We start from the raw sequence: 12035 nt of genomic DNA on the forward strand, positions 1-12035 counted from the left end.
TGATATCCCATGAGGCACGCATTATATCTATCCCGTGGAGCCAATAATAAGAAAATCAATAAAAGAAAGTAAAGAACAAAATGATGTATGATGTGCAGTGTGTGAATCCCTTGTTTTAAACACCTATCTGGTGCCCCTGGATTCCAAGCGATTAAATTCCCATTTATAATGATTTTAGCCCAAAATTTTTCAAAGTGAATAATAAATGGCATTTTAACAGAGTTAGGCAATGTTCCAAGAAGATCCCCAGCAGAGTCGCCAGCCTGTGGACCCCGATCCGAGAGAGGCGGCGGTGGGGGACGTGCCCCCACGCGCTAACACAGTCTCTATGGATCATCCACGTGAATGGAGAGCTCTACCAAGGAACTCTCGAAAGAAGTGCCCCTCACAACATGAGTGGCGATACAAAGGTGAGATACCTCTCGATTCGGGGACTAGCCCAGATTCGAGGCGTACCTTAAACAAAGAAGAGTCGCCATCCAAGGAAAATAGGCAAATGGGCCCTGGATCCCATACTATGCTCTGTTGCAACGGATAACCAGAGATATAAAAGAAGGTTCGTGCCTGGTTACGAATTCGGAAGGTCTAAAGAGCACCTCATCCGCCCAAGTGTAAACACCTGGTCTCTTATGCCATTTATTTAATAATTTTGAAGAGTTTTGGGCGAAAGTCATAGGAAATGGGAACGAATATCTCCGAGAAGACGTCTATCTAATCATGCATATCTCAGAGATGAATAATAAGCACACATAAAAGAAATGAAAGAAGTGTCGCCTAAGAAATAACTAGGTTATGAGTGTCATACCTAATTAGTGTCTGAGTTCTGGTGTGCAAACACATGCATGCTACAGCTAAAGGTATAGGATCTGTACATGAAAGTAAGAGAACACAGCAAAGTACACAACACAATTCAATTCTATACATGACTGGACAAAAATGAGTCCTAACTCTAATGCGACCTGACTCGGACCAAGATGGCCGTCCATCCCAGCTGCTCTACGTATCCCGGCCTCGGGAAGAATCGGAGTCAACGTAGTTCGATGCCCTATTCTAACTACGATGTCTAACCATCTAGAACCGCTATCCTAGACTCGATCCACTAGACTCGACTGATTTTTAAAGCTTTTTACACGATAGCTTAAGTTCAGGTGAATTGTAATTTTTAAGACTCTATATGCCTTAACTAATGCAAGTTGATTAGCCTTAAGCTAATGCAGGTGGGCCCTACATCCTATGTGTAACTAGGCTGTGCATCCTAAAGAAAACCATGGGCTGACTATATGCTTTCTAGTCTAGCCATCGGTTCGACTAGATGTCTAACCGATCAACTTGAAGCCTCCTAACTCTAGGGACACTCACACGACTGGACACACCATATCAACAAATCAGGACAGACTCCTAACTCTAAAACACCCTAAATATCTAGGACAGACTCCTAACTCTAGAGGAAGATCTTTTTGAAAAAGGTTTGAATATTTTTGTAATTTTGAAAGATGTGAAATGTTTATTTTTAAAGGTTTGGCTGGACCTGGGATTTGGATCCCAAGCTGCACTACGTACCCTGTTGAAAGGGATCAAGCCAACGTAGTTCGGAAAGAAATTCCTAACTACTCCTAATGACTCAAGATTTTTGAGATTTTTGGTTTTTTAGATGTTTTGAATATTTTTGAAATTTTTGAATGTTTTTGTTATTTTTGACACAAGAGGACAGAATCCTATCATCATAAGGGGCGGACAGACTCCTGATATCCCGCAAAGGTTGGACAGCATCCTATGCTTTGCGGGGGAAAAAAATAGACAGAAACATGACTCTGCAAGGGTTGGACGGCATCCTATGCCTTGCAAGAGCTGATAGAAAAACACATGATTTGATGAGAGGTTGGATAGAATCATAACCCCTATGATGATAGGACTGACTCCTGAAAGAAAGACTGACTCTCTAGCTAAGGACTGACTCCTATGCTAATGGAAAAGACTTTCTGAAAGATAGACTCTCTAGCTAATGGAGTAGACTCAAAATTAAAAGCTCTATAAAATGAGAGAAAGAAGCTAATGAGACTAAGCTAGTCTCCTAAAAGAGAGATGACAACTGATGCTTATGAGACATGGCCTGTCTCCTATGAAAGAGAAAAACAAATACGGGTGCTAGTGAGACTGGACAAGTCTTCAAAAAGAGAGGGGTTCCAGATATCTCTTTCATTGCCCTTGCAATGAATGAGGACCTAAGATTTAATGAATATACATCTAAAGACTTGGGCAAGTCTTTTAAATGAGAGAGGGGAGTGCTACTTGGACTAAGTGAGTCCCCTAAGGATGGGCTTGGGCTAGCGCCTTCATCGCCCTAGCGATGATAGGATAAATGTCTAAGAATCTTATACTAATCTCTAATAAGAGAGGTAATAACCAACAAGGGTGGTCTACTAATAAGTCTCGATAAGTTTCAAAATAAGAGGCAAGTAAAATATAAAATGCAAACCAGAAGATATCTAAACATATTATACCATGCCTATGCATATTAGAGGAGGAAATACATTTCTTCTCTCAAGGAAGAAAAAAACACAAAACATTACTTTCTGCAGCCCAATCGACCGGCCTAAGTAAAACTTCTAAAAAAACACCTGAAATCTAATTTACATTTTTCTTCCTCAGGAACTCCAAATCTGAAAAAATGGTAAACATAAAAGTTGTTTATTAAACGTATAGGAACAACTTTTTAGTTTACCACTTTGGTCGATTTTCACCGTCAACACCCCGAAATTACCATTTTCTCCTCTGCTGTCAGAAAGTGGGCTTCCACTCACATTAGAAACAAAATTTGAATTTAACGCTTTATACACTTAGAATTGGAAGTTTTACAAAACATAAAAATTATTTTCAAAAACATCCCCTAAAACTTTCATGTTCGGATCCCCAGCCAATTCCGGCCGTATGTGACCGGAAAACAAGAAACCACCCATTTGAACCCACTTTTCAACAAAAAAACTTGAAATGAGCATAACTTACTCAATTCTTATCCAAATTTAGCAAAATTTATATGTATTCCTATCTATGGGAAAAGATCTACAACTTTCTAATTTGTCTATCTGGATAATTCTGGGCTTAAACACCCCAAAAATATGAAAGTTCAGATTTCCAGCACTATATCCTAAAAACTGGAAACTGAAAATTTAACTTTTGATCTTCTTCCTCTCTTTTTTTTAAATTTATAATCTTAAGTCCCCATTTTAAAATAATTTGGTAACCCATAACTACTAATTACTCAATGAAAATCATTATGCTAAATGTAGATATAATAAAAGTTTCTAAGTGAATATGCTAAAGACTTCGAATAAAACAGATTTAATGAGTTCAGGATCAGTTGGGAACAAGATAAGCTTACTAATGAAATATTCAATGGGCAGCTAACAAAATCATTTTACCTTACAGAATTAATGAGTTTAAAAGCATTCAATTAGCATCCAATAAGAGTGAATCTAAAAGCATTCAATTAACAGCCAGCAAGAGTGATCCTAAAAAATTATCTATTGAGATAAGAATCAATAACGAAATATCTTACAGAATTATACTAACCTGATATCAGATCCTAACTATATAAAATTCTAAAGCTGAAAGGATTCAACCTAACTCTCAAGAAAAGAATTCCTTCAATGGAAGCTATCCCCATTCATTTTGTAGTCTAATCTATATGATAACCATAAGATATTTTGCACTGATTATGATGCTATATAATTCTAACGAACAGAAATTGGAATTAGAAATTCTACTCTACACTAATCAAATATTAAAAATGAAATAACTAAAAGGTTAAAACACTACCTGTTGAGAAACATTACCAACATTTGAGTGCTCTTCGAATTTTTTATGTCAAATATGATCGCATAGATCCAATTTAGCATCATCACTTTGCTGCCAATGTGTTAAATTGCTAGCAGGAACTGATTCTCAAGATAATGGATTGGTCGGATTGCCGGCGAATCATCTCTGGAGTAATCGGTGGATGAAACTCTGAACTCTTAGGATGGGAAACCCCATTGTCACCCATACTCCCAAACATCAGTGTATACAAACATTCTCCCATGCTCCCTCGTTTCTCTGCTCTCTGATTTTTCACTAGAATCTCTCAAATCTCTTTTAATCCCTATCAACTTCAAATCTCTGTGTTATGCTCCAACGAACATGTAGAAATCTTCATAAAAGATTAGATCTTTTCTACAAACTCTCTCTCTAGCTTTCTTTACTTTCAATTTCTTGGATCTCTCCCTTTAATTTCTAATCAAGGAATCTCTCTTGCTCTTTTGTTTGTCAAATCTCTAACTACTAGTTCAGCTCCCACTCTCTGCAGATTTTTGGGTCATGGACCTAACTTCAATGGCAGCCAGAAGATGAATTCGCCTTTAAAGGTTATGTTGCTGAAAAAGAAACTTGGTCAAATTTGACGAAAGCTGACCGGAATCCGGTAAGTTCTCGTCGGAATTAATGGAGTTTTGCTGGAGTTAGGGTTTGACCTTAAAAAAAATGAAGTAGATTTGAGGCTCTAAGGTGTGGATCTTGATCTTTGATGAGGGAGAGATGGAAGAGGAGGTAAATGATAACGGCAAGGAAAGATCACGATCGGAGCTCTGGCGGATTGACCGGAGAAAAACTTGAAAATGCTCAGATCTAGAATTTTGTAAGCTTCAAATGAGGAAAATCAAGGTTCTAGTGAAGATAATCTTGGTGTTCAAGGTACATGAATGAAGAAGATGACTTTAACAAGGTAAAAACAAGGATTTGATTTGCCGGATTCCGGTGAGTATCGTCGGAGAAGATGAAGAGCCGACGAAAATTCCTTTCTTTTCTCTCTCTCTGTTAAAACAAGAAAATGAGATCTCTTTTTTTTTTTTGTAAAAAATGAACTTAAATCCTTTTTTATAAGAATTTTTCGAAGTGATATTGGCACTACCACCTGATGAGCGCACGGTTTTACATGAAAAAGTGATGGGCGCACGCCCGAATCATGTCTTATTCGGCCATACACGTCCTTTCAAGGATAAATTCGCCCCCCTAACCGGATAAATTCAACCCCCTTTCTGGTTTACACTACGGACACCTCTTTGGTTCGTTCGCTAGGCAAACGCACTCGGATTTTGACGAAATTTTACAGGGAGCTAGATGGGATCCTACCCTAGCTTAGGGTGAAATTTGGGATCCTAATTCATTCATTTGATGGGGTTTTGATCAAACATGGGAGGGTTTAGGGCACGGTCAAAATGGGGTGTCTACACTCTTTTACACTGTTTTCAAACTAAAACTTGGATTCTAAAGTCCGCGTATCCAAACGGCCCCTTAGAAATTTCATACTATTGTTACCTAAAAAAAAAAGATAAATCGAACCAACCCTATTCAATTTTTATTTAAAGAGACCTTGAATTTATGATGATGTCCCCCTAATTAAGTTAACAATAATCATATGAGGAATGCTAGATGCCTAGACTGATAGGCGCCCTTCCAAAAAAGGGGTAAAAGAGCACCCCCACTGGTCAAAATCCACTTATGACAGTTATGCTTGTGATTTTCTGTGCCATCCTAAATGATTTAGACCAATGGGGGTGCCCCTTACAAGTTTTTTTTTTTTTTACAAGGGCACCAGTGAGTCGAGCATTCCTGTAATAATGTTATTTCTCTCTCTATAAAGAATTTTTTTTCCCAAGGAATATTTTTCCATCAGAAATGTTTCTTGCAATCCAAACAGGCCACCATTTCCTTGGTTGCACAAAAGCAGGGATGATTTGAGGGTTTTTCTTGGCATTTGGGTGCCATGCGCATCAGCAAACCTCCTTGTTTGATCGTCAATATATCATTGAAATCCCTAGATACTCCTAGGGATGTCTCCTAGCTAGTTAATCATTGCATGTCTGCCAATGTGTCACACTTGTCCCTTCCCTATAATAACCAAGTCTAAAAAATACATCCTTTTTATAGAATTATCTATAGAAGTATGGTTTAATGACTTCCAGTAAAAGTATATTTATCTACCGGTAAATGCTGTGTCAGCAAAAAAAAATTTCTACCATAAATTTGCATCGGTAAAACCAACCTTTCTTGTAGCGGTTATAGCCTAAAAATAATTGGTAATGAATAATTATAATCATCCAATGATGTAAAACCCAGCAATAAGTAACTTTCAAACATCATATCAATTGAGATTGATGCAGGACATTTTTTTGTTGTTTTTTTTATTTGTTTTAAGTTTCTAGCAGGAGTCCTAAAGATTTATCTTACTTGTGTTTAGTTAGATAGAGATAGAGTTGAATTAGATATGGAGTTTATCCTAATCTAGTTAGAGATAGAGTTTGATTACTATAAATGTTTGGTCTTGTGATGTATAGTGGAGATCTTTTCATGGAATAAATTTCAATTTATTTCTTTTCCTTATGGATTCAAGGTTTTTCTCAATTCAAGAGATTTTTTATTAAAGGAGACAGTATTCTTCAACGGGTTGAGGACAGTGCTCTTCGCCTTTTTTCCGCATGCTTCCGCCGCGCCAGAGATAAATATAGTCTATTACATCGAAATCTGTTGTGGAAACATGACGCTGGAATGAAGTTCTAGAAATTAAATGAAGGGAGATCATTGTCTTCTACCTTCAAGAGAACCCACGAATCCACAAAGAGCACCGTAGAATAAACTTTCCTACAATGAAATTCCATTGATAATAATCAAAAGTTCCTTACAATAGCATTACCAAGCCTTAAATGGGCCTAATGACTCCTAAGCAAACTCTCCTTCGTATAATTAAGCAATACTTGCTAAAAATAGTAATTTTCTTAAAATAGTTAAAAATATAAATATTACTAAAACTCATTATCAACCCTGAATTAAGAGATTTCTAATCTAATGGACTCTTGAAACCTTAAAATAGCTAAAAATGGGTAGGATAAAATTACTATAAATAATAAATTTCATCTTTAAACTGAAATTTAAACTCTAAATGTCCTCTTTTTGAGATGCTTTCTTACGGACAATAAACTTTAGTTAACTGGCCTACCAATAGGTCTCACGTTGTCTTTCCAATTATATGCAAATGATTCTGATAGTCGCGGCCAAAATTATACCATTCTATAGATAAATGTAGTCTAAAAACCTAGATTTACCTTGTTGTGTACCACTGGAGGCCAAAAAGATGAAATAAAGAATAAAAGGGCCAGTTCGATCACCATCGTAGGGAATAAAATATTTCAATCACTATCGAAAGGGGTGATATTTACTTCGATCCCATCGAAGTCGACTTTCTAAGAGCGAAACTAAAAAATACTCAAAAGTTCCAAAAGAACTCAAAAGCCTAAAGGCAAAGTTTTCATTTAATAATTCAAATATGTTCATTACAATATTTTCATAATATCTATTTATAAGAAAAAGAAACCCTAAAGGCTAACTTAAGACCTAAGCAACTAATTTAAACCTTCCATCTAAGGCAGCACTAATAAAAGAAACATCACTAAAATAATCAAAAATAGAAACTTCGTAATAAGCATATAGCGCGACCGTAAAACAACCATAAGTTCCTCAAATCACGTCCAAATCGCGTGATCTTGGACTTGGTAGATAGGTAATCGAAAAATCTTTCTAATAATACAAAAATCAAGTCAAACGGAAGAGATTTTATGCCTAAAAAGTAGGCTAAAGATGATGAAAATAGAATTTGAAGAATAAGAAACTTCTTCCATGCCATACGTTCTTGGTGGTTTTCATCCATATCAAATATGCATGCTCGCAATGTTTTGTCCTTCTCGCACCATTTCTTAGGTGCAGGTGTCACATGGAGTCAGTTGTGATTCTTTCTACAGCAAAATATTAATCTAGGGTCAAACAAAAATGCAAAAAAATGGAGGAATACGTTGAGAAAATCTCAAGATGAAGACCGAGATTTTACGTGGTTCGACCAAGATGCCTACGGCCATAAGCGACAACACGATTCACTATGAGAAAACAATATACAAGGATTACAATAAGATTAAAACACGCAACCCTTTCCTTGCATCTTTCAACCAAGACTGTACCCAAGTGAAACCTAAGAAAACCCAAAAGATGAACCCAAGAGAAAAACTTGAAAAGAACATGAGAAATCCAAATAAGAATCTCTCTCTCTCCTCTCTCTCTCTCTCTCTCTCTCTCTCTCTCTCTCTCTCTCTCTCTCTCTCTCTCTCAAATAGGTGCTTTTATATCTATGTTTTCTAAAACCTAGAAGAAAAAACTTTCCCATCTTTTCTTCTCCACAAAATAGGAAACAAGGCAACTTTCCATCAAAATCAAACAAAACACCAATTGAGAACACAAGCGATTTACATCATTTTCTATCACCAATTACATGGGTGAAGGCAATCCAAAATCATAGGGTTCCTTATTTGAAGGGCTGCGATCATCCTGATCTTATTTACATGGGCCAACAAAGCTTCTCACTTTCATTTTGTGAAGTAAGCATTCATCAGAGATTTGGTAAATCAAAAAAATCAAGATTGTCAATCTCATGTCTACTTGGGGTTAGTTGAGTCCTTCGATTCCTGCTTTTAACTCCCTCATGCAATCTTGTCCCTCCAATAGCTACAATGTCAAATTTTCCGAAGAAAATTCCGCAAGGGGGAGATGATGAGGACTCCACTTTTGAAATTGGGAGCGAATCCTCGTTTAAAAAGTGAGAAATGACAAAGCAAAAGAAATTAACAAGCCCATGAATTATAATCGTCAGCCCACTTCTCACTTTTTCTTCTTTCTCCTTTCTTCATATCTTCTCTTCATGAACCTCCCATTGTTTCACAGGCTGAAAGAACCATGGCAAAAAAAATTCCTCCTTCAGTCACTTTTGAATCACCTCCAACCAGACCCGCCATTTCATCTGGCCCGATTCCTGCATCTTCGGTTCCCCGTCAGAGAATTCTTCCCGAAGGGGATGAAGAACAAGAATTTATATTTGCAAATACGCAGTGCCTCTCATCCTACTACAGTGTCTTCGTCACACGCCTTGCCATCATGGTACTTAAATTTTTGAAAACTGATTAATGGGTTTTTTTTAATGAGATTAATTTTGTTTTCTTGATCATATATAGCTTAGATGGAGAAGGAGTTTGATTAGTTACTGGTTTGGGAATTGATTGAAATTTTGACTGTGATATAGTTAGATGAACTATAATAATAAATGGGTTGAGTCTGAGAAAGAACATATAGGAAAATTTTATAAAATAATACTGTAGAACACAAATTATTCTAAATGAGAAGGTTCTTCTTCCTCTTCTTTTTGAATGGCATGAGAAGGTTCTTCCTGTAATAAAAAAAAAGTGACCAAAAAATTTGTTAGATCGAAAGTTTACACACAATCTGCACCCAAATGAAATTTGAGGTGTAAAGCAAATAGATCTTAGGAAGGAGTGGAAGTCTATTAGGAGCTTCTACTGTTGGAGAGGGGGATAAAAAAATTAAAAAATAGTGACAATATCAAGATAAGGGAGTGTAAATATTATCTCCCTCGCTTATATAATCACGAACAGATTTTGGATAGATTCATGGCTAAAATATGTGTTTTTATTAATATTATTTTATTGGGTAAAAATAGAAAAGGAGTCTTGAGTAGGGCTGGCAACGGGGCGGGTCGGGGCCGGATGTTGGGGTCCCCTACCCCTTCCCCTTTGCGGGGAATTTTCCCCCTCCCCTTCCCCTTCCCACTGCGGGGATCATGGGGAATCCCCCTCCCCTCCCCACGGGGAATATCTAATTCCCATCTCCTCCCCTTCCCCGCCCCGCATCCTTCGGGGACAATCACTTTACTTTGTTAAATGTTAGGTTTAAAACTAAAGATTTGCTAGGGACAATCACTTCAGGCATGTTGCGGCTTGGTTGTTGCATGTGAGAGTAGCCACACAACCCACACAGGCTAAGATTTTGTTTTATTCATTTTATTAACCTGGGGACCAAGGTGGTTGCTCTCATATTCATTTAATTGATCAATAGTCCCTAGCAGATCCCTAATAATTCCCAATCTCACTTGCCAAAAAGTACTGTACGTGCCACACCATAGGAAGATCCAAACCGTCCATTTGATGGGCACACCATACTACCATAGGCATAGGATGATCCAAACCTTCCACTTGATGGGCACATTGTAGGATATCCAAACTATCCATTTGATCGGCCATAGCGTAAATAGGTTGTGGCCCAAAAAATCATTTCCATAGGATAATCCCAACCCTCTGATCTATAGAGGAATTGCATATTATGGTACCTTCTATAGCTCGGAGGGTTGCAATCATCCTATGGAAATGATTTTTGGGCCGCAATCTATTTACGTTGTGGCCCAACAAATGGACGGTTTAGATATCTATGGTGTGGCCTGTAAAGTACTTTTAAATTGTAGCCTATCAAATGGACGGTTTGGATCATTCTATGGCGTAGCCCATACATTACTTTTTGAAAAATAATGGACTATATGAGCACACACCATATAAAATCTCATCACTCATCAGAGAGATTTTGCCTTTATTTGGGGGAGGGAGATTTTCAAATGATTTAATGTTGCCTTACAATGATGGTTCGATTGAGAGATTTTAGGGATTTCTAAGGGTAATATACTAATATAATGAGGGACAATGCCCAATGGATTATGGGTAAAAGAAAACATAAAAAGCTATTTCAAGGACAAAACTGTACTGTACTAATGGAAATTATGAAAATTTTGGGGGAATCTTGTAGATATGTTTCGATCCAAGGGGTTTCTAGTAGTTTTCCCAAAAAAAAAAAAACACTTAAAAAAATACAAAAAAAAAATGGCATTAATGCGGTGCGGGGCGGGGCCAACTCCATCCCCTTCTCCTCCCCTTCCCCGCACCGGGGAATTTTTTAAATCCCCTTCACCTTCCCCTTCCCCTTCCCCGCTCAAATCGGGGAATCCCCTCCCCAAGCAGGGCGGGGCGGGGGCGGATCCCCGCTTTCCCGGGTGAAATTGCCAGCCCTAGTCTTGAGTGCTTAAAATTATCAATAGACATTTAGGAGGCTTTAAATAACTTTCGGTACCGTTTCTTTCAATCCAACTAGTTGCAAAGAGGAAAAAATATCACCCAAAAAAAAAAAAAAACGCGTAAAACGCATAAAAAGATGCATTCATAAAACGCTTAAAAAAACCTATAAGGATTTTAATAATGATTTTTAGTTTTCTATTAATTGCGATTTTATTGGAGATTTTGATGGGATTTTAACGATTTTGATGCTTTATATATATATATATATATATATATATATATATATATATAGGGAAAGGTGTGCGTACTCGGTCGAGTAGATAAGCTTATCTACTCGGTCGGGTTAAAAACAGTGGGGGCTCACATTTTTGGGGTGATCCAAACCATTCATTTGAAAGCCCCTTACCTAGATAGGGTGTCCACAAAAAATCAGCCCCATAGGATCATCCTAACCCATCCAACAGCGGAGGGAAAAATGGGCAGATTTGTGGACAAGTTGTGTTTGTCCATTTTTCCTTCCACTGTTGCATGGGTTAGGATGATCCTATGGGGCTGATTTTTTGTGGACACCCTATCTAGGTAAGGGCCTTTCAAATGAATGGTTTGGATCACCCCAAAAATGTGGGCCCCCACTGTTTTTAACCCGACCGAGTAGATAAGCTTATCTACTCGACCGAGTACGCACACCTTTCCCATATATATATATATATATATATATATATATATATATATATATATATGAGAAAACAGTTTCTACACGTGTGTAGATAAGTTATCTACACACTAGCTTAAAATACAATGGGGGCCACATTATTTGGGTGATCCAAACCATTCATTTTTAAGGCCCTTTGATAGATAGGGTGTCCACAAAAAATCAGATCCATAGGATCATCCTAACCATTCGAACTGTGGAGGCAAAAAATGGACTAATTTGTGAAGGTTTAAAGACATACATTTTACCTCCACAAATCGTAGGGTTGGGATGATCCTATGGATCTGATTTTTTGTAGACACCCTATCTATGTGAGGGCCTTTAAAATGGATGGCTTG

This window comes from Tasmannia lanceolata, unplaced genomic scaffold, assembly GCF_043159265.1.
Source record: "Tasmannia lanceolata isolate RefF3 unplaced genomic scaffold, GAP_Taslan_0.1 ptg000011l, whole genome shotgun sequence".
NCBI classification, from domain to species: Eukaryota; Viridiplantae; Streptophyta; class Magnoliopsida; order Canellales; family Winteraceae; genus Tasmannia; species Tasmannia lanceolata.